We start from the raw sequence: 23866 nt of genomic DNA, 5'->3' as shown, positions 1-23866 counted from the left end.
AAATGACAGAGGAAAGGATTTTTGAATAATGCATTGGTCAGCACAACTAATATGTTATGAAGGCCTCAGAATGTGGTCACTCATGTCTTGAGGATCATAGTACTTTGTGGTGCTAAGAGCAATTACTCCACCTAGCAGGATTCAAAGGGTGGTCATCCATGGCTTTCAGGTCCACATGGCACTGAGGGATACCTCAATATGCCAATGGAGGGATGCCAAAGGAGGTCTTCTTCCCCTTTGTCTTTTAGATGGGTTATACTCCACCTGGCACCCGACTCCTTGAAGAAGTATTTGGAAACATTGGTATTTCTTTGACACTCAGACCCTAAAGAAGTGTCTGGTATTTTTCTGAGCCCAAGCTTGGCCTGAATACCAGCTGGAGGATGTGGAAAAATAGCCTCCGGAGGCAAGTATAAACCGTAATCCAGTTTACACTTAAACATATATTGTAAAAGGGAGAAAAAAGTGGCCACAGGTACCCTATACATAACAAGCTTTTTTTTTTCTTCCTGGAGACACAACCCAAAATTATGCAACCAATGTAAATTAGATTCTTCACTCTTGGCTACACTAAAAAAATGCAATCCAAAGATTCTCAAGCTATATCAGCACCAATATTTTCAGCAAATAGAATAGAAATTTACTGGCTCTAAGTATGAGTATGATTGCAAATATATCAGGAAAGGCTAAAATGGAAAGCAGTTTCTCTTAGAGAAGAATCAAATACAGAAAAGCCTTTTTTCTAAACACTTATATCCTCCTTACTCAGGTTTTGCCAACAGAGCCCCAACATGCTGAGGAAATAGAAAATCAGGAGGAATGCACTTCAGCTCCTTCCTATACCTACAAGTCATAGGAAAGAGTCCCAAAAGACCCATTATACTACAGGTCACTTTTCTCTGCAAGTCTTGAGACAAATTAAGAGTGACTTAGAAAGATTCCAGGATGACCTTGATAAATATACAGAGATATTTCATGGCATTAACCAAACTTTGACCTACCTTGGAAAGACATAATGATGTTAATGAACCAAATTCTCTCTAGCACTGAACACTAGGATGCTTTATGGGTGGCTGAATCCTCTGGGGATGAATGATATATAGTGCAAGTCCCAGGAGGCCTTCTCCTTCTAACTGAAATGGACTCAGAAGAAACATAGCCAACAAAGCAATAGGCAGTTCTCTAGGAGGATCAAAAATGGGATACAGATGGGTCACATGGGGCAATGGAAGGGAAAGTACTTTCAGGATTGTGTGGTACAGGGCTTTAGGAAAACCCATACTAAATCTCCAAATTATTTCAAACAATCTGGAGAATGCAGAAACTTCCACAAACATTTTAGAAAAACTCAGGGAAGCATTAATTAAATACACCACAACGTCCCCTGTTTCCCCAGCATAACAACCTGAAAAACAAATTCATAACTCAATCATTAGGAAAAAATTACAAAATCAACTGCAAAAGGGAGAGAACACTTTAGATAGTTTCTTAAAACATGCCACTTGGGTGTTTTACAATCATGACCAAGAGGAAGAGGAGGAAGAAGATGAGGAGAGAGAGAGGAGAGAGAGAGAGAGAGAGAGAGAGAGAGAGAGAGAGAACAAAAGAAAGCAACTGCCCTTATGACAGCCCTACAGATGGCTAAATCCAGTAGACAAGGTCCCCAGAGTGGTATTGCTCCCACCATAGCTGGCTAGAACTGTGGCCAAGAGGGACATTACAAGAAAGACTGCCCATGAAACAAAGCAATGCCACCAACACCCTAACCTGTCACTGAAGTGGATCACAGGTGTTTCAAATACGCACACAGGCTAAGACCAGTTTACAAATCCCTCACTTCAAACAGTCCAACAATAGGAATGATGGGTCCTGGGGAATCCTTCTTAGGTTCCAACTATTCAGACTGTTTTATTTCTGTACAGGAGCCTAGGATGACCTTGACTGTCGAGGAACGGAAAATTAATTTCTATCTTGACACTGGTACCATTTTTTCTAATGCCTCTCAAACCTCTGATAAGTCCATCTAATTGGCCTTGACTCTTTTACCCCTGCCTCAGGAAGACCTGAGCCTGGCAGGCCAAAACCAAAGTGAGCTGAGGCAAGCCGATCTGCTATCCTTCTGCAACAAATCCTGCCCACAGTGGGGATGCCCACTGCACAACTTTTCCAAACCCCAATTAGCATAAACTTGACCAATAGTATTGGTTCTCCTTCCAATTAATAAAGACAATAAATATTTTTTACTCAGGAAAAAAGTGAAGTTGAACCAATGGAATTCCCAAGTGCAAAACAATTTCTGACTACCTACATGCATTGTTTAGAATATTTATTTTTTAATTACAGATGGACACAATATCTTCATTTTATTTTCATGTGGTACTGAAGATCAAACCCAGTGCCTCATGCATGCTAGGTGAGTGCTCTACACACCTCTCAGCTGAAACTTCAACTCACAACCCTGCATTTCCATGAATTCTAAAGACAATGTGCAGTGTGAGAAAGGTTGTCTAGTGTTGCATTTCACATGGTGTAATACGGAAATGACACATTAAGATATCATAAAACAGTGCATAAATACTTTTCTCTCTTTACTGAATTCAAGAGGTTTAAAGATGTATGAAGTTTTGAAGCATTTTGGTGATGGCTTTCCATGATAGAGAGTTGCTGTCTCAGGGTGCCAGGAACATATGGGGCATTCTGCTAATGCTACAATCTGAGAGCCACTGGTACTCCAACCACAGAACTGCTAATACTAAGGGAGCTAGGTGTACTCTGCCTATTTGTGATTGCATCTAAATTAATCCAAAGAAGCCTAAGATGTTTGAGAACCTCTTCTCTCCTGATGCTAATTCTGAATTTCCTTCCTGCCCCATACATACCAGGATATGAAGGTTTTAATGCTTAGTGGGTGAGCAACATGCAGAAAGGGCACTAAGAGAACAACTTCCTCTGTAAGCAGCCCAAACATGTGTTCATGCAGGTTTACTCATGTGAGAGTTCTTCAGTTCTTCCAAATAATGTCCCCTCTGCACATCACCACATCAGCCTACATCTACCTGGAGAAGGCCACATTTTCTTGCAGCAGTGCACTTTGTGCTTACTTCTGAATCTAGGCCTCAGGGGCCTCTTCTGTATATTGACAATTCTTCCTTATTTACTTTCCCTTGTTCCTTGAAACAAAGCTCTATTACATCTTGTGGTTCTCATTTACACTTTCAGTGTTATCTGTACTTCACATATGATACCACACATACATATATACACATGTATGCATAGATTCATATGTCTACTTATACACATATATGTGTTCCAATTCAAATTACAAGGGTGAATATTGTTTACTGGCTGTATCATGAATGATATGCTCAATAGAATAGTGGCTTTCTGGGGTGGAATTTATTTCTGGTTACCATGGGCATGCCATGGAATCAGGGAGAGTGATTAAGGAATAACTGTAGGAATTAAGAAAATTGTTTGTGAGAAAATACTTATCAAAATAGTGCCCAGTCTGGGTTCAAATATCTTTGAGACTTAAAACAACACTTGTATTCCCAATTATCTAGATGCAAGACTCTGGATGAGAAACCTAATTACTCTAAGAAAGATAAGGGCATATTGTTCAATGTCTACTTAAGAAAAGGCCAAGGGGCTGGGGTTCTAGCTCAGTGCCAGGATGCTTGTCTAGGATGTGTGAGGCCCTGGGTTTGAGCCTTAAGAGTAAATCAAACAAACAAACAAAAAAATAAATCATGTCCATCGGCATCTACAGGAAAAAAAAAAAAACTAAAAAAAAGGAAAATCCAAAATGACAACAGAAAGTTTTCTCAGACAAAAGAACCAAGAGCCCTACAAAAATTGAGATAAACAATAATGTGAAAGAACTCTTGTCAAATTGAGTAATAAACTCCACTCCATAAAAGATAACATTAAATTATCTGCCCTGCAATATGTAAGGAGTGTTATAGAGCAGGCATTTTGATCTTTAATTTACCTCATTACATTAGTCATCTTTCTGTGGCTTTGAAACCATATGTAAGGTAAACCAATTACAAGGAAGAAAACTTTATTTTGACTGAACATTTCAGAGATTTCTTTCTATGTATACTTGGTCAGCTTCATGGTTCTGGAGACTCCCTGGAGGCAGAACATCATGGCAGAGATCACATATTGGAGTAATGCTGCTCACCTCATGGCAGCTGGGAAGTAGACAGCATGAGGCCAGGATCCCAATATCCTCCTCAAGGGCATGTCCACAACCATGCAACCTCCTTCCAGCAGGACCCACCGCCTACTGTTTCATCACCTCTCAATATTGCCAGAGGCTGATGAGGAAATATTTATAGACCTTTCGTGGATATTTAAGATCCAAATCACAACACATATTTCATTCTATACTTCCTACATCAGGATGCATATGCCTAACACTGCATGCTGGTATTTGGAATTCACAGCTGTGACTTAAGCAAGGTCAAACTGGGTCTCACATGTGGACTGGTGTGAATCATAGAGAGATATGGGATTCTGACTACATTCTGGCAGTGAATGAACACTTTGGTTGTTATCTCTTTGGGAGGGGTAAGCACATTTCATGAGAGGGTGGAAGAGAGAGCCAACTACAAGTGGTAGTAGTTCAGTTTATCAGTCGGTTCTCTGATTCTCAGGCACATAACATAACTGTCTTTCAAGAACTTCTCTGAAAATTGGTTCAGCCAAACTTAATTTTCTGCTTGTCCACCCTGGGACATGCTGCATTCTCTAAGGAAGATTATTCAATGTTACTGTAATAGTTAATTCCATGTACTGATTTGGCTAGGCACAAATACCCAGCAGTTTGGGCCAAACACCAGTTAAATGTTACTGTGAAAGTTTTTGTTTGGGGCGTGGGGTGGGAATTCGTATATCCACTCAGTGGACTTTGATTAAAACAGATTACCTTCCACTGTCGGGGGTCTCATCTACTTCATACATATATGGCCCCAGGAAGCAGACATCAATTGCCATGTCCCTTAAATACATTTACTAACAGACACCTAAATATTTTTCCACTTCACAACTATTGCTACTACTTCAAGACAAACACACGCACACACACACACACCTGAGGTGGGGTAGTTAATACAAACTCAATACACAAGTAACTCTCCATAGGTATCTCATCTTCATGTACAAGCTCACACACTCCCAAATATGAAGAAATAACTCTGTCTTCCAAAATGCAGAAGCCTGCCATCTGCACACCACACAATGAATATATTCATCCGACTGCTCCACAAAATTAGTAACCGACCAGCCTTCACACACTCAAGTACATGTGCATGGGTAATGAAAATAAAATTTATTCAAAATCCCTTGTACAAAAACATGATGTCCAGAATGTACAAATATCCCTCCTCCATTTCCCAACTATAATAATCACATTGCAAGTGCAGAGAAAACTACCCAAATGCCTTCCTTAACATAGCCCATATGCAAACACATGTGTATCCAAACTCCCCAGGGTGTGTTCGTGGGAAAACTATATATATACAAGACCACCACAAGAAAAATATTACAAAAACCAGAGCTGACTTTCCCTTGATCTCCCATATCCACACAGAACAAGAAGATGACCATTACCACTTCATCTGACCCACACTTCTGAACACATACCACATTCTCGTCAGGCAGTCGAAACAGAGCAAGATCCAAATTATGAATGCACATCAACACATTAGGGACCCCACCACCCCATCAAAGGAACAGTGAAAACAACCAGAGCCCTCTGAACTCCTACTAACCCTCCAGGACCAGCGCAGCGTCTCATGTTCTCACCCAAACAACCACCCCGTGATCTCATGCCCATCAAAACGGAAGGAAAACTTCCTGGCACCCAGAAATATCCACAGGGGTCCCCAACAGCCCAGCAACGCATACGTGAGACCATATCATCAACTTCACTGCCGCCATACACAAGCACCACAAATTAATAAGACAACATGACTCTCTTTATTGCACAGGACTTGTGGTCACCCCGTTCTCCCATCATCATTTAGGTGCTCTGTCCAGACGAGCCCCACAACAGCCCACCTACGATGGCCCGTCAATCACGGGGTGACTACAGCAGACTCAACACACTTGGCTCAGTGTGTTCCCTTCTGCAAAGTTGCTAAGGCCTGGGAAATGAGCGTCGTTCAGCTAACAACCCGGATGCCAGGTGACAGTGTCCTCTACATTCACAGGTTTCAGGCGGAACAAGAAGATGACAGTCACCACTTTGTCAGACACCTACAGGAGCCTCAGACCTGCTGACCAGGACTGCGCTTCTCAGGCACCAAACAGGTGCCCTGGAGCCGGGTTTCACACAGGCTGCAAGGGACATGGATGGAGGATGCTTCGACGTGGGCGCCGCACTGGCCATCTCACCCCTCACTGCCAGGCCTCCTGCAAGCGGCCTGCATCCCCTGGGCTGCCTGGCGAGGCGCAGGGGCCAGAGGAACGGGCAGGGACATAGTGGGAACCGAAGAGGTTCGCGGGTCCAGTACCTAGAGGCTTATGGGACTGAGTCTGGACGCCGCCATGGGAGCCCAGCTGGCCGTTGGGAACCCGCTGTCTGTGCTCGCGCCTGTGCCTTTCCCAGCAGGAGCCCCAATGGACTTTGGCGCCTTTGCATGGCAGCCTGTGCGCGCGCCCTTCCAACCAAGCATGTGCTCAGGCGCGAGGGATGCAGGAGGGACACCCGTGGCCCTGCAGGAGGAAGAAATGGGCAGGGAAGCCTGCAAGGTGTCTCCGGCAAGAAGGCTCCCCATAAAGAGCATCTGGGCTGGTCCTTCATTCAGTGGGAGCACCTGAAATGACAAAGTGATCTTCGCAGTTACAAACTGCTCATGCCTACAGTAGAGACCACCCTGCTGCAGTCCTTGGAAGCTAAGGAAGCTCTCTACCCTGTGCTCCTTCCCATGGCCAGTTTGCACAAATTGAATTTGACTAGTGTTATCATATGAGCACCTGTGGTATAGCAGTTTGAAGCAGTGCAAACTGATTGCATGGGTAAGGGCTGAAGCTCAGTGGCAAAGCACTGACCAAGAGCATACAAGACCCTGAATTCGACCTTGGTTTAGCAAATAAAATTTGCTTTGAAAAATCTGGTCTCCAGCATTCATTACAGTGTATAATTATTTTTTAAAAAATTTAAAAAACCTGTGGAATGAGAACAGAGTTTTTCTGCACTGCATATTTTATATCACTGCTTCAAAAGAAATAACAAGGGAAGACAGAATGGAAGAAGCTTCTTTTTAGTGCCTGAATATCATGGTTTGCCCCCCTCCTGCCATTTATTGAAAAGACTTATAATAAGGTGTTAATATTTCATGAACACCGAACTGTGTGTTTTGCAAGCCAGGGATGGGAGAAAAAAAAATCATCACCAACAAAAACAACAAGAAAAAAACACTTTATACATAAAACACAATCCATACCCCACAGTTTTTTAGAGTACTGACTGTGTATACTGGTGATTTTGTGGCCCATGAGAGCCATGGTTCACTGGTCCTGCCCATCATTGGAAGCAAAGACAATTTGGTTGTTGAAAGAGAGGGTCACCTGTCACACCCCTCTCCTGTGGATTTCAGAAACTACTTCAAAATGACCTGGAGGCACACACCACTTGTGTCACCCCTGAATTGCCTGAAGGGAACTCAAAGTTCTTCTTTACCTATTAGAGGTCTTCCTGGAATGTCTGCCCAGCCCCCCCCCCCAGGCCAGCTGTCCTTGGCCCCTCCCCCCCTACAGAATGTCTGGATCCAACATTCCACTGTGGTTTACATTTAAACTTTGACCAGCTTGGCTCAGTTGGACCCTGAGCATCTGTTACAGACAGGTCACTCTCTGGGTCCTGTACTGACGTTTCCCACTGTGGAGACTGTGAGACACTGTGTCAGGTGTCCTGCCTGGCCTTCAGAAGGGGGTGAGCCTGGACAGTCAGGGGTCTGTTATCTGAGGGCAGTCACCCCAAAAACCCTTGGGAGTAAGAATGGAGCACATACCCTGTGGTCAACTGATTGAACAGAAGTAAGGGAAGGAAAGAGCCTTAGACAATACACTTGAAATGGCCCAGGAAGCCCTGGGAAGACTGATACTGCTCATCGGGAGGAGGGCTCCTAAGACCCAGGTCCAGTCTAATCCGGGAAGTACACTGGGTCAGCAGAAAGGAGAGAGGCCACGGGATTGATTCCTTGTAGAATGGACACAGGTCACTGCATGGTTTTTTAGGCAGTCACAGATGGGGTCCCAGTGAGGCCTTCCTGGAGTCAAGATGCTGAGCCCTGTGTCCATTCTTCAGACACATGGAAGCTGCCTGGGATATCATTCTGAGGGGACTGACTGGGAGTCTCAGATCATAAGTGGGCAGGGGTAAGAAGTGTTCTTAGTTAGAAAACTGCCCAATGGGGATCTCAATGACCACAGATGCAGTGCGATATAGTCTCTGTGGGTGAGGCTGCAGGGCACTCCAACTGCCATAGCCCAGGGTCCCTCACAGACTTCCTGCCCAGGAAAACTTCTCCTTCCATTCAGACAGCAGGTGTCATTGATTCCAGAAGGGCAGGGAACCCAGGAAACCTTAGCCAACATAGATTTGGGCCTCTGGGGGATCTTCTGAATCGTTATCACTTTCACACTCTGTGTGTGTAGCCTCAGCTCATTGTTTTCAAGACAACACACAAGACTTTTGCTTATCTTCATGGTTTGGTTGGTACTCCATGATAAGGGAGCACATGTGGGGTGTTCTTCATTTTCCAGGATCACGTTTGAAGATGACTGGGTTCTTTTGAAGACAGGAAGGAGAATAGCACACAGTTAGGAAGGGGCTCTACTCATATTGTCATTGGAACTTAGGCAGCTGTCCCGATGGATACATGCAAGTGTTGAAGTGTGGTACACCCCCCATTCTTTGACCTCACTCAGCATAATGTCCTGGTGAACAGGAATGTGCTCCCAACAACTTGCTACAGGTAGCAGCTGGTGCAGGCCTGAGTCTCTGGGACACTTTCCTTCCCATTATTAGGAGTGCAAAGGAAAAGGACATCAGAATGGCTCTAATTCCCAGGCCCAATAAAAAAATGACCAGTGTCTGTGAAAACCTCTGGAAAACCCCAATCCTCACCATCCCATCAACTTCATAAACCTCAGTAACCTTTGCTGGTCAGCCCTGGAGAGGATCTCCGGGACTCAGTGTCTATCACATAGACCTCTTCCCTGGGAAAGGAGCTCCCTGCATTAGGGCAGCAACCAGTGAGCACTAGGATCACAGATGGCCAGGATCTGTCCCCCATTCATGTTTGGTGTGGGAAGTGCTGGGAGAAGCACCCCCATGCTGGGCAGGATGTGCTCCTGGGTGAACTACAGAATTCCTCAGCCTCTAGCTAGGCAGAGATCTCAATCAGGTGTTTCTTGTTTGTGTGTGGATGCCTAGGAATAAAGTGGAGGGGTATATAAGGAGTATTAGCAAAAGGAAGGCTGAGGAGGTGATGGGGGAATAGGTTTAGAACCTGTCACCTTCACAAGTGACCCTAAAGTCCCTGCATCTGCCCTGGAGAAGGTCCCTTTCCTGTTGGTGAGAATGAGGAGGAGCATGGTGCCACTGAATAGAGTCAAGTTGATCCATTTCTAGGGAGTCACCTAGGAGGCCAATGGAGTGTCTGCAAAGGATGCACAAGGGGCCTCTCAGAATCAGAAAAAGCTGAGGTGTCACAGTCAACTGGGAATCCTGGTGTACTGAAAATGAGATTTCTCTGGGTAGAACTATGACTAAAGGAACGGAGCAAGAAATTCACTCAGGGACATTTGCAAACTGCACAATTTCCCTGCCCAAGGGCCCTGAGCTGTGAGCATTTGTTCGCAGATTTCCTCTGAGTAAGAAACTGGGGGTCCTCAATCCTGCTGTCATTTTCCCTCCCCCATTCTCCGCTTTGCTTTGCCTCCACAGCATCTGCATCGCGGAGACCAGGCATGAACTTCAATCCTGGTGCCCACATGTCTGCATTCAGGGGCCTACCCTTTCTTCCAGCTGCCCCTGTGCCAACACACCAGCCATTCTGGGAGTTGCCCCTGGCACCAAGGGTGACTGCACCTATCTCCCAGGGTAACCCTCTAGTGCTGTCCACTTACCCTGGACAGTCATATGTGCCAGGGCTGTCCACCTCTGGAAAACATGGGCCACAACTGAGGCCAGTGGGGCCTCCTCATATTCACAACATTATCCACACTCAGACACCCCTCAACTGGAGGGCCCCAGGGGCCTTCTGTGGGGGTGTGGAGCATCCTGCTCCATTCCTCACAGCACCTTCTGCCCTGGGGACCACTGTACCTGCCTCAGACAGTGGAGGGATTCAAAACTATGGGATCCACTGGCACCTGGGCCTTCGCCCTCCAGCACCACGACCATTTGCCCAGATGGCCCCCATCATGTTCCCAATGAATGCACGCCAATGGCCAGGTACAGTGTACGGGGAGGGCACACTACCCACCTTCCCAGCTGCAGTGCCACTAGATGACTCCAGCAGACCTCCCAGCGTGTATGAGAACTTCCGGCGCTGGCAGCGCTTCAAGACCCTGGTCCGCAGGCACCTTCCTCAGACTCCTGATGTGGAAGCACTTTCCTGCTTCCTCATGTGAGTGTTCTCCTCAGGCTCCCCCTTGAGCTCTGTCAGGAGGAAAAGCATGGGTTGGAAAGAGGAGGCTGGGATGTAGGGGAACTGGACGAAAGGTCCTGAGGGTGAGGGGACAAGCTGAGACCAGGGAATGAAACGTGCCTTATGTCCGGTGCCTATCACAGCCCTGTGAGTGCAGGCAATCTTTGTCTCCAATGATCATCACCATCACATGGAGGACTCAAGGTCAGAGGAGGTTCCTGGGGGTAATGTGGGCCAGGAATCGAAGTTGGCTATCTGACTGACTCCATGCCTCCCCCAGTCATTTCACCTTCCACCATAGACCTGATTGTTCTCAGCACCAGGGACATCCCAACCACAAGTGGGTTTAGTGGTGCTGGCTCCAACACAGAAATCTATGGCTCCCCATACACATTGTCATGAACTCCTGATCAGGACCCTCTGGTGATGTCACACTCGAGGGGAAGCTGTCTTTGGATACTGCATGGGCATGTTCAACTTTGCCCCAGTTTGTAACTGCTCCCAGGCCATTCTGTGCCCTGTCTTCAGTCAGCCTGGGCCACCATGATGCTATGGAAAATTTGTGAAAAAACAAAAAGGCATTCCTTTCTCACAGTTCTTTAGTCAGGATTCCCAGGTAAAGGGTAACTGACCTAAAATCCCATGATTGCTCTCTCTTCTCCTTGCTTGAAAAGACAGCTGGCTCACCTGTGTCCTCACAGTGTCTCCTCCTTCTCCCAGAAGAACACTAATGCCCTCATGAGGCGCCACCCTCAGGATCTCATCTAACCTTCTAAGCACTAAATGCAGTGTCCAGATACCATTCCATTGGGGGTTAGGGCTTCAACAGGTGAATGTTGGGGGATAAAAACATTCATCACATAGTACACCTCAATGATATTTGAGGAATCCAATCACAATCATGCTGGTCAATGCAGCCCTTGGTGTTCAAGTTTTGTATAAGTCTCCTGGAGTCCCAATGTCAATACTTTGAGTTGAACATCATGGGGCAAATAAAACAAAGGTAGGAAATTATGCTGTTGGTCTACTGATAAAGGAGGGTGACCTTGTGGACACTGATCCTGATGAATTCCAGCCCAGTGCTTCGGTCTCTGTCCCGACGAGAGCCCACCATGACCATGGAAGAGGGCCTGAGGAAGGGTTTGCAGGAATGGCAGCGCACCAGCAACTTTGATCGGATGGTCTTCTATGAGACTGCAGAAAAGTGAGCCAGTTTTCAAGGCCCAGAGCCTACTGATGGGGGATCATGGTTTGCACAGCAAGGTCTGGTACAGACTGTCACCTACCTATGTTTTGGCTCCGAGGCATCTAGCTCTCCAAATAGCGGCTCCTTCTAGCTTGAGGCCTGGGCATTCTCTCGGCAACAATCCCAGAAACTCCAGGCTCCATACTCTTGATTCCAACTCTGCCTTGAGGTTCAGGGTCAGGATGGGGAGGAGGTACCAGCCCAGCCAGAGGGTCTGCTGCTGCTTTGCTGGCTCTGCAGAGGGGAAAAGTTGCACTAGATTCACTCGGGCCACCTGCCTGGGAACTGGTACCTCTTTCTAGAGTGAGGTCCATTATAACTCATCAAAGTGGCCACTACTTCAACCTGATGTTCCAGAAGAGGGTGGTGGTGGGGAGTGCATTGTCAGGGCCAGCCACCACCTCAGGTGCCCCCAGGACATGTCTCTGGTCCTTACTGCCTTTGCTCTATGTAATCCCAGCCTTTCTAACAAGGGAAGGGAAGAACCCACCCTCCTTGGAAGAAACCCGATGTTCTCAGCTTAGCTTTCACTTCCACATGACCCTGCCTGTAATTTGGTCTCCCAGGTGATCCTTTCAGGGCCCAAGGTCCCAGCCTCGGTACCCCTGAATTGGGTCAGGACCTCTGGTGTTCCCTGATATAAATCACATCCCTGACCAGTTTCTACAACTAAACTGATGATGTGGTTCCTCCTGGCAGAAACAGGAGAGAGCCAGAACAAGGATCAGCTAGGGGCCCTGCCTGGGTCCCTCAGATCTGATTCCTCTGTAGCAGCTCCCTCCTGTCACTGGCCGGACCTACTCCAGGACGCAACTCCACATTCCTGCCACTAGCTCCTGACTGGTAGCTTAGAATACTCCATCGCCTAGAATCCCACACCAGCACCTGCCTGGTATGGCTAACCTGATTCTCAGCTCAGCCTGTGCCTGCCTTACCCAAATCCCATCAAGGTTCATGGAGTTTGAGGCTGCAGAGGAGATGGAGGATCCAAGGATGCAGTTGTCAGGGGTCTTCCAGTGCCGACATCCTCCTGCAACTCCGAGGCTTGAAATCCGAAGGCCTCCAGTCCCTGAGGCTGTCCAACAGCCAGGTATGGTACCCACATTCACACAGTAGTCCATGATAGTGTCCAAACAGTGAAAAAGGCCAAGGCAATTTGTTGTCCAAATAAGAACTTTTCCTTCAGTATTGGAGATTCACTCTTACAAGAAAAAAAGCCCCTAACACCTGAGGTCCCTGCCACCCAGCTATGAACTGTGTATTGACTGGGCCAAGTACAGATCTCCTTTCTCTCCTTGTCTATCCAAAGAAACAACACAAGATCTGCCTGGGACTTGGGTCCCGGTAGGGTAGAGTGCATGCAATACCAGTCACTACAAATGTCCTCCCACTTGACTCTCCTAGATGTTGCATCTGGTGCACTATTATATCCCTCGGTTCCTGGGTCAGGTTGTCCTCATGCATGGCATACCAGGTTAGGTCCCCTGAACCCCTGAACCCTGCCTACTACCAAGTGTTTGGGATGAACATGGAATCCTCATTCACACACCACTCTGGTCCTCCCTGTCCTAGAGTGCACCTCCAGAAAGACCAACACTAAGGTATGGTCTGCCCGCTCATTAGCGGCCAAAACCAAGGCACCAGAGACCAAGGTGCCTGAGACAAAGGCACGCAAGTCCAAGGCACGCAACAACAAGGTGGCCAAGACCAAAGGGCCTGAGAAAAAGGCACCCAACGAGATCCCACCTGAAGCCATCCAAGAGTACATGGACATCATGGATGAGCTATTCGGGCCTACGAACTTTGCCACGTGGGAGCCCTCCTACTTGTCTACAGAAGAGCTTGCGGCAAACTTGGGAGAGGAAGGACTAGAGCAACAGGATGATTTATACCCAGATCCAAGTCTCATGAGCTATGTTGATGAGAACTTTGTCAACAAGGTGAGCTGGGCTTACAATCTTGGTGTATACAAGGTTTTGGCACTCATGGAATTGAGTTTCCTGCCTTAGAATCTCAGATTTATTTTGTGCGTGTGTCTGTGTGTTAGAGAGAGAGAGAGAGAGAGAGAGAGAGAGAAAGAGAAAGAGACAGACAGAGAGAGAGAGAGAGAGAGAATGTGCATGCACACGTGTGCACTCATACATGGGTATAGCTGGTACTTGGGATATAACAACCCCATGGTGCAAATGGGCATGGGATTATTATTGCTTCCTCTTTCTCCTAGAAGTCCTCCTGACTTGGGGCCATTTCCTCCCAAGGTCACTCACACTCTCTTCCTTCTCATCCCAGGCAGAGAATATAATTCATCCTCGCTTCCTGCAAGAAATGCTTTCCTCCAAACCATGTATAAATATCTTGGCCCTAACAAAAGAACTGGAGCAGCAGGAAGGACTCACTACTGACCAGGTAGAAAGCAGAAGGAAGGTCTCCCAGTAGACCAGGGGTAGGTGATACAGAAGAGAGGCATGGACACCTGATAAAGAAGTGCAGGGACACCAGGAATAACAGTGGTTGGGAAGAAACAAGAGGTAGACAAGAAGAAAAGGGCACCAGGTAGAACAAGGAGATAGAGACACGAGGTTTACCAGGGTTTCAGAACAGACACCAAGGCACAGAGCAATATATGGCAGACTAGGAGACAAAGGGACACAAGTATACAGGAAAGGGAGTTACCACAGGTGGAGAGGGGAGCAAGGGATAGCAGGTAGATGAGGAAGGCACAGGACCTTACTCATGTGGCCCACAGGATGTTATCATTATCCTGTCTGTGATGGCTCCCTGAGTGAGTCTGTTCCAGGATACAGGATGTAGGATGGGAAAAAAAAGGAAGGAGACATGAGAGCCATGAAAGGGTTCAGGATATCAAGCAGAAAGGAAGCCCAGGAGTGTGGCCAGCAGACACTCAGTGTGTTTTTATGAGACCAAGATGAGTAACAGATCCACTTCCCACTGAAATATGATTGTCCTGATCCCTGTGGCCCATTTCATGCATGAAGAAGAGTTGGCCAGTGCCCATATCCTCCTTCAGCTTGTGAAGAAGCACCTTTGCAGGTGCCTCAAGGTCATAATATGTCCCAACAGGACACAAGAACTTCCGAGGCAGCTGCAAAACACGGTGCAGAGAAGCGGAAACATCACACTGATCAAGGGGCCAGCATGGAGGACTGGTCCACAGAGGTGGCTTCCCAGGTCATGAAGAGGAGCAGGACCATCGAGCCAGAGTTGCTGGGTTCAAAGGACACTGCTATCCTCCAAGGCTGTCACGGGTCTTCTTCATTGGGGACCATTCACTCCAACCATCCTCCCCCAAACCGCAGATCCTCCTCCTCAAACCTGGGGAACAAAAGTGTAGTGGGTCCCAGAAAAGCCACTTCTTCTGGGCGGCCACATAAGACAGCCAATAGCTGCAGTGTGGACGAGGACCTCCAAAGCCTGGATTTCCTCCTTATCTCCCAGCACCGCCTGCTGCCCTGGGAACTGTCCCAGAGCCAGGCCCCTCCAATAGAAACCCTGTGCTCAGGAGATCAAGCAATCCAGGCCCCACCTCCCCAGAGAGGACTCCTCAGCTCCCACCCTCCTCCAGGTGCCATGTCCATGAAGAGTGCTCTCACTGGACGCACATGCTTCATGAAAAACACACCCTGCACTGGGCCTCCCCTCCAGGTCACTGGAGGGCAAGATGTGGATCTGGAGCTGGCTAAAACCTCACAGCCTCTGAAGAGGAAGTGCACATCATCAGGCAACCTAAAGGAGAAGAGGCCCTGAGGACAGTCCTGTTGACCAGTGGCCTCTGGGGTGTCTGCCCCTCAGGCAAGATCTCACCTTGCTTCATTCTGTTTTGGAAGGTCCAAAGGTTCTTCATCACATAGGACAGTTCCTGTGGGTTCTCAGAAAAATGAAGGGAGTGGGAGGGTATAGTAAATGTAGAAAGAGGGTAGGGGGAGGTACTGAGAGGGGAGGGTCACAATGTTCAATCCTGGGTGGGAAGCTGTACCTTGTTTGACTGTAACTGGGAATAAAGGCACTTTGGTAGGAAAAAAATCTCCAGCTTCTGCCTTCTGCCATGTTTTCTGTGCACCTAAATGCAGTGAGAATTGAGAGGTGATAACTGGGGTTGCTAGGACCCAGGGTGCACAAGTGTCCATCTATTGGGTCTTGTTTCCAGATTTAGATGAGTCCTCCCCCTAATCCTGAGAGAAAACAGACAAGATTCCAAAACCCAACTCATCACCCCGTGGGAAATGCCTCTCTTGGTTTAGGGGATCTTCTCTGTGTATCCCTCCATGATCTTTGGCTGTTAAACATCTCCCTTACCAATCATCTGAGGGCCTGCTATGAAGAGAAATAACAATGAGGCAAAGCACATCTCCCTTGGTATTCACAGTTCTGAGGTCTGAGGAGGAACTGGTGGCTCTCAGATCTTAGTGTTACTAGTTCTGAGATTGAATGTCAGGGACCCTCAGCTCCTAGTGATCGAAACTGCCATGTTGCCTTCATGGGATCAGTAGCCAGCCACTTCCATCAGTTCCCTGGAGATCATCTGACAACTGCACCTAGCAGTGCCTGCAGTTCTCCACTGCTTTTGATTTAAAAGGTGAACTCAGGCATGCACAGTGTCCTTCCAAGATACCCATAGTATGTCTGCTTAGGCATGGTTAGGGCAGGGGCTCCTTGCACTCCACACTAAGGACCATTGAAGGGTCCCAAAGGGTTGAGTCCTGTTGAGCACTGCAGATTGGATCATCTGGGGAGGACCTGCTATGGAAGCAAAACACTCTGAGTGACTGTGAGGCATTTGTGGCAGCCAAGGCCACCACAGACAGGGGCACAATTTTTTATCAATTTATTGAGAACATTGGGCCCTTCTGTCTCATTTACATGGAGAGCTGCTTTTGAGCCTTCAAGCCCCTGTGCAATTAAATAAATTCTAGAAATAAGCCTGGGAACAATTTTTTCCTAGACAGCTTCTTTCTCCACTCCAGAATGATGATGAACAATATTATTCAACTGATACCCAGTATGGCTGTGGTCTTCCTGTGTAGGCTTCCTGATGAGAAGACAAGGCCGACCTTTATACCTCTCCCCCCTACAGTTCTGACCGCAACTCACTAGGGACCCAGCAGGCTGCAAGTCCTGACTTCATCCGAAGACAGACCCACCCGCCACTCATGCAGTGCTCTGACCCTCCCATATGTAGTATTGGCCCCACCCTGACCCCAGCCTGACCAATACTGAGTGTGACTGGCCCAAATGTAATGTAATCAAGTTCTCCTACAAATCAATGAGGAAAAAAGAAGGCTACACATCACATGGTTTGCCAATCAACAAAATGTGGAAGTTTACCAAAGAGAATACTTAAATAGCAAGGAGCCCAAATTTTAGTGCCATTTGTGAGATGAAGAAATGGGGTGACTTCAGACATGCACAAAAGTGATTGGAAGTGAAGTCGTTTGTGGTCTGTCATGTGCAATCAAACTCCATGGTTCTTCATAGGGCCCAGGTTCCATGCCATCAGTATCAGGGTCACAAATTTTTATCAAGTACCTATTGACAACCTTGAGCCCCCCTGTCTCAGTTGGATAGAGACCTGCTTTTGAGCCTTCAGGCCCCTCTGACATTAATCAGGTTTCTAGAAGTAAGCCTGGAAATAGTGTTTCTGAAGACTACTGAGTGATGCTGGAGAGTGGGGATGGATGGAAAAGTGTGGCATGGAGAAAGGAGGCTGGGATGTAGGGAAACTAGAGGGAACATCCTGAGGGTGAAGGGATAAGCTGAGAGACCTACATTCCCAACCCAGTTCATCACACCAGGGGAGGAAATGGGCCTTATCTCTGGTGCCCATCACAATCCTGTGAGTGCAGCAATCTTGGTGCTCAATGAGCATCACCATCACTCAGGGGATGTAAGGTCACAGGAGGTTCCTGGAAGTCATGGGAGCCAGGATTTAGAATTGGTTCTCTGACTCCATATGATTGTCCCTCTCTCAGTATTTTCACCTTCTTGCATTGATCTGATTGTTCATGGCAGACAACATCACAGCTAGTGTCGGAGATACGGGGGGAGGCACCAGTATAGATCTCTCTGGACACCCAACCACATTGTTCCGAGGAATTTCTGTTTAGGATATTGAGGTGGTGCAGAATACATGAGTGAGTACTCATTCCATTTGAATCCTCCGTGGACATGTACATCATTGTCTCAGGCTTTAACTCTGCTCCCAGGGCACTCTGTACTCTGTCTCACTCAAATAAGGCTGCCATATGTACTGCTAGAGAATGGGAAGTTGAAACCACAGGCATTCATCTCTCACACTTCTGAATTTGGGAAACCCCAGAAAGATGGTGTGAGATTTAATGTCCAGTGAGTTTTCCCCTCCAGGCTTGAGAAAATGGCTACCTTGCCTGTGACCTCCTAGGGCTAAGAGAGCTTTAGCATCCCTTCCTTTTTCTAGAAGGGCACTAGTACTATCATAGGAAATCTACCCTGATGACATCATTAAAATCTTAAGAGCCACTGAAGCCACCATCTCATGGAGGTTAGGGCATTCACTCATGCATTCTGCAGGCCAAAACTTTCAGGTCACAATACACAAAAACATCAAGAACTCAAGAGAAATCAGATTCCAGGATAGTACTTGATGTTCTCTCTAGTATATAGAGCATGTCCTGGATGCAGGGAGCCCACATGGGGTGGTCAAAGTGACTGAACAGAAGAGGCAAAGGCAAGGCCTGTGTTGGGTCAGGTCAACTTGCAGGGAAGTGTGGGTTGTGGATTGTGACTGATCCTGATGAACCCAGGCCAGTGCTTTGGCCCCTATCTGGACTGGAGCCTACCATGAATCTGGAGGAGGGATTGTGGAGGGCTCTTCAGGAATGTCAATGCATACCTTTGATCAGATGATCTATGAAAGGGCAGAAAAGTGTGTCAGATATCTGGGGCTAGGCCTAAGTGCTAGGGAACATGGGTTGAACAGCTGGCTCTGTTGGAGCTTCTCACCCAGCCAGGAAGGGCATCTGCTACCACAGAGAAAACCACTGATCGCTTACATCTCCAAGCATTACTTCCCTCTACCTGGAGCGCTAGACACTCTCTAACAGTTCCAGAAGCTCTGGCCTCAATGTTCTTAGTTCCACCACTGCCTGGATGTTCAGGGTTAGGGTGTAGGGCAGTAACCAGGCAAGCTCAGGGGGTGTCCACCATCAGTGAGGTCTGTTCACAGGGTACAAGTTTCACTACCTTGGGGTTGGCCAACCACCTGGAAAATAAACCATCTTCTAGCATATGGATCACCCCTGCTCATGAACAATGCCACAATAACACCCTGATGTTTCAGAAACATTTAGAGTTCAAAAAACATGATCAGGGAATGCCAGTGTCTCAGATACCCCAAGCACACACCTCTGGCATCATAATTCATGTAATTCTCACTATTCAAACAAATGAAATACAGCCCTCTTTGGAAGGTGGGTTAGGGTGGGAACCCAGGTGTTCCACTACTTTCAGCACAGCTTGGACTTTCACATGACATCTCCTGAGTCTTGGGTTCTTGGTATATAGTCCTAACCCCACCATTAATAGAGAGAGAGTTGTCTTCCATAAATCATATCTTTGACCAGATGCTGATGCTTGGCTTTTCTGCGTGGTTCAGGGCAGGGACATGAGAAGCCTGGAATAAGTGTGGGAGGATCTTAGAGAAATGTGCCTGGTTCACTAAGGACCACATGGTTCTCTTCAGGTGCTAAGTGATGTCAGGAGCACTCAGAATGGTTTCTGCATTGGGAAATAATCCCTCCTGGGACCAGCCCATCCCATGGTCTGAGCACTACTCCCCATGCCTGCTACCAGCTCCTCATTGCTATGAAGCTACAGCTTGAGTTTTCCAATAAGACATCTTTTTTTAAAATAATCCTATGTCTTGCTTACCTGTCAGGTTTGTGGATTTTGAAGCTGAAGAGATAGAGGACCCAAAGCTTCAGTTGATGATAGATTCCAGTGTCAGACACATCCAATCCCATAGAGGCTCAATCTTCCACATTCTCCAGTCTTTGAGATTGTGCAGCAAGAGAGAGCCAAACACATTCCCATAAAAATTTATGATTAAAAAAAAGGTGATAATGGGGTGTGATAGCACACATGTGAACATTCTTTCAGAATAGGGCACTTCTCTTGCCAGTGGAACAGCCCCTGAGCATTTGGGATTCCAGATGCCCTTGGATTTGAAGTGGATATAGCCTATTCCAAGGTGCTATCTTCTCTCCCCCTGCCTATGTAAAGAGTCAACACACCGTCTGCCTAGGACATGAGTCCATGTGGCCCAAGTATATCGAATATGGGTATCTCAAAATGTCCTCCCACATGACATACATTGTCCCACTGGTGCAGAGTCTCCTCTAATGGTTCCTGATGTCAGAATGTGCAGGGCCATCCTGGACCAGAGTAGATCCCTTAAACACTTTCTTTCACTGAATGGATGGAGCACAGCTAGAACAACCATGTACGCATCACCCTCTTACCCTCTGTCCTAGTGTGAACCTCCAGAAAGACTGGCCCTGAGGCTCACCCACCAGAAGTGTAATACTGCAGGTATCCAGAGACCAAAGTTCCTGACTAGATCACACTTGAAGTCATAACTGTATAGATGGATATCATGAACATCTGGTGGGGTTTCCCAACTTCACCATGTGGATAGGCCCACATTTGGCCATAGCGAAGTCCATGGGAAACTTGGAAGTGAATGAAATGGAGTGACATCTAAAAGGGGACAATTTGTATCAAGATCTAAATCTCCTGCCCTAGACTGATGAGCTGTGCTCCAAGAGGACTTTTTCACCAAGGTGGGCTGGGCTGGGAATCCAGGTGTCTACAAGACTTTGGGAATGTCAGCCTGGACTCATGGAATTATGTTTTATTCTTTACATTCTCAGCACTGTTTGTCTGTTGGGTGGGGTAGCTCATGGTCTTGATTTAGCAACTCCACAGTGTGAACCAGAAGACACCATCCATGCTTCCTACAACTCCCAGAGGTGTCTTGGGCTTGGAGACCCTTCCTACCAAGGCCACACACAATTTCTTCTTCTCCAGGCACAGGCTTCAATTTCCACACCCCCATTTCTTGGAAGTGTTGCTTTTCATAGGACTACACATGGATATCTTGACCCTAACCAAAGAGCTGGACCAGGAGGAAGGACTCACCCAGCAGAATGGCCATCAGAACTTCAGTCTGACACCAAGACAGGTGATACCTCCCATTCATTTTTACACATCCCACAAGTCCCTCTGTCTACCCTCATACCCAATACAGACTGAGCATGGGCCATTTCTGTTCTGTAGCTGGTGAAAATGCAACTATTGCCCTCAAAGTAGAAATGATCAGTGTAGGTGCCTGAAAGTTATGTTGTACCCCAACTATAGTGCTTCTAAATCAACTGCCAGCCAAGGTATAGAGGGACATAGTGATAGCACTGAACATGAGTCCTATATGGAGATCTGGCCCACCAGGGGTCACATAACCCTAGGTCCTATAATGAAAGCACACTGGTATCTTCCTGCACTGTTGTGAGTCTTCCTCAATGGGGCCCATCCAGTCCTCAACTCTTCCCTGGACCACAGAATCTCTTCTCTAAGCCTGGGCCAGTGAAGGGCAGTGGGTCCCAGCAGAACTTCTCCTACAGGAGCCACATGAGAAAGCAGAGGTGTTTAGTGAGGACAACCATGACCCTCCATACCCCGAACATCCTCCTGGCTTCCCAGCACCTTCTGCTGTGCTGCAACTGTCCCAGACCCAGGACTTCACAAAGGCCCCTTCATCCCTGGAGGCTGAGCACTACAGGCTCCTCTGCCCAAAAGAAGAGTCCTCATCTCTATCCCCCTCCTGATGCCAATCTATGAAGTGAACTACAGATTGACACCCAATGCATGCAGGAAAGACACCCTACTCTGGGTCTCATCTCCAGGTCTCTGGAAAGAAACATATGGCTCTGGGGCTGATTCCTATTGCCCAGCATCTGAGAGGAATGTCAGTCATCAGACCCCAGAGAAAGAAGAAGAGGCATTGAAGACAGTAGGATAGGTATCGGGTGAGCCAACCTCTCAGGCAGGGTCTTGGTGAGATCTCACCTTCACTACATCCTGCAACACAAGGGGCAAAGATCCTTGTCATTCAGAACTGATCCTGCTAGTCCTCAGGAAAGGGAGGGCAAGGAGAGGGCACTGGGAATGTAGGAGGAAGGCCAAAGGTGGGAACTGGGAAGGGAGAAGGAGAGAGGTGCATACCTGGGGCAAAGCTATACATGGCGGGAGTTGACTGTCAAGAGTGAAGAAAAAGCATTTAGTAGAGAAATGTTCTCATGGCTGCTGCCTTCTGCTGTGGTGTCTGTGCTACTCTGTGGGGTGAGGACTGAGAGGAGGAGGTATCTGCAGATTCCATTCCTCAGGGTGCACAGATGCAGGGCCAAGCCCTTGCCTCCATATTTAGCCTGCACCTTCCACTGATGCTGGAAGAAAAACAGAACAAAAGCTTAACAGAAACCCAGTCATTATGTTGTTTACATAGCCTCAGTTAATTTAAGGGGCCTTCTCTGTACATCCCTTCATGAACTGTGTCCCATAACCATCTCTGTTACCAATTGGCTGAGGATTCAAACATCCATCTGGAGAGCAACCACAAATAGGAAAAGTGCACCTCCCTTAATATTATCCGTTCTCAGTTTCCAGGGCCAACATATCCCAGATCTTAGCATTCACAGCCCTAAGAGTGAATGACAGTGACCCTCAGTGTCCAGTGAGAGCAGCTCTGCCATTGTGTTCCTGACAGGAGGAACGAGTAGCTACTGAGAGTTCCCTGGAACTCTTTCAACAACCAGACCTAGTAGCTCTTAGCAGCTCTCCATTGCTCTCTGTCATTCTCTTTCATAACTGTCCTCAGTGTGACCTTCCAGGTCTGCTTTCAGTGCCAGCATCCTTTCCTGTAACCAGTTCTTAGTAAAATCAGCTCTACCTGCTCTACTTGAGATAAAAGGCATGCATAGGTTGAATATAACAATGTACTTGAGGCCTCACTAGGAGTTATGCTGCACCACAAGGGTAAGTGTTAAAGGAACTTTTTGCATAAGGAGATTGGGAAGGAAGCTCAATTACTTAAAAAGAAAAAACAAGGTGGGCTCAAGCACACACAGTATCCTTCCAGGAAACCATGGGACTTCCCTGAGGTATGGGTAGGAAGAGGCTCCTCATACAGCAGACCAAAACCAGCTAAGGAGATTCAAAATGGTGGTATCATTGAAAGAGATTGAAGGATGGAGTGATCTCAAATATACTTTGACCAAATATAATTCTAGGTCACAGTGACATAATTGGGTCAGCCATGAATGTCAAAGACAGGGAAACCAATGTTTTTCTTTCCTTTTGGTATTTTTGGTGGTACAGGTTATTGAACTCTGGACCTCACACATGCTAGGCAAGTATTTTATCACTGTGCCACAACCCAAGCCCCCAAAGTTTTCTTTAAATGCCTTTTGGAAAGTGTTGGCCCTTTCTCTTCTGTCTCATGTAAGAGAGATGTTTGGAGCCTTCCGTCTTTTAAACCATCATAGAATTTTCTAGAATTGGCAATGGGGATGGCATTTTACTTAGATAGCTTATTTCTGATCCTGTGGAAGAGGCTAGATATCCAGGCTGAACAAATATTCAGCATCACAAAGGGCTTCCTGCATAGGTGGACAAGGCTTGGTTTCTAGGGAAAGAAGTCATGGCCCCCTTTGAAACTTCAGCTAACAACACAGTCAAGATACATTCTGCCTGTTGTCATTACTCCCCAGATGGCAAGCCAGACAGGCATCCTACAGATCACTGATAACAATTTTAGAAAACAGGGGAGTGATGGACCACGTAAGTTGGAGCATCATTCAAGAACTGAGGTGAGCTGGGGCAAGCTGATCCATCACCCTGCAAGATC

The sequence above is a fragment of the Callospermophilus lateralis genome, chromosome 17 (assembly GCF_048772815.1).
Source record: "Callospermophilus lateralis isolate mCalLat2 chromosome 17, mCalLat2.hap1, whole genome shotgun sequence".
Lineage (NCBI taxonomy): Eukaryota > Metazoa > Chordata > Mammalia > Rodentia > Sciuridae > Callospermophilus > Callospermophilus lateralis.
This window is presented reverse-complemented; position numbering follows the sequence as displayed.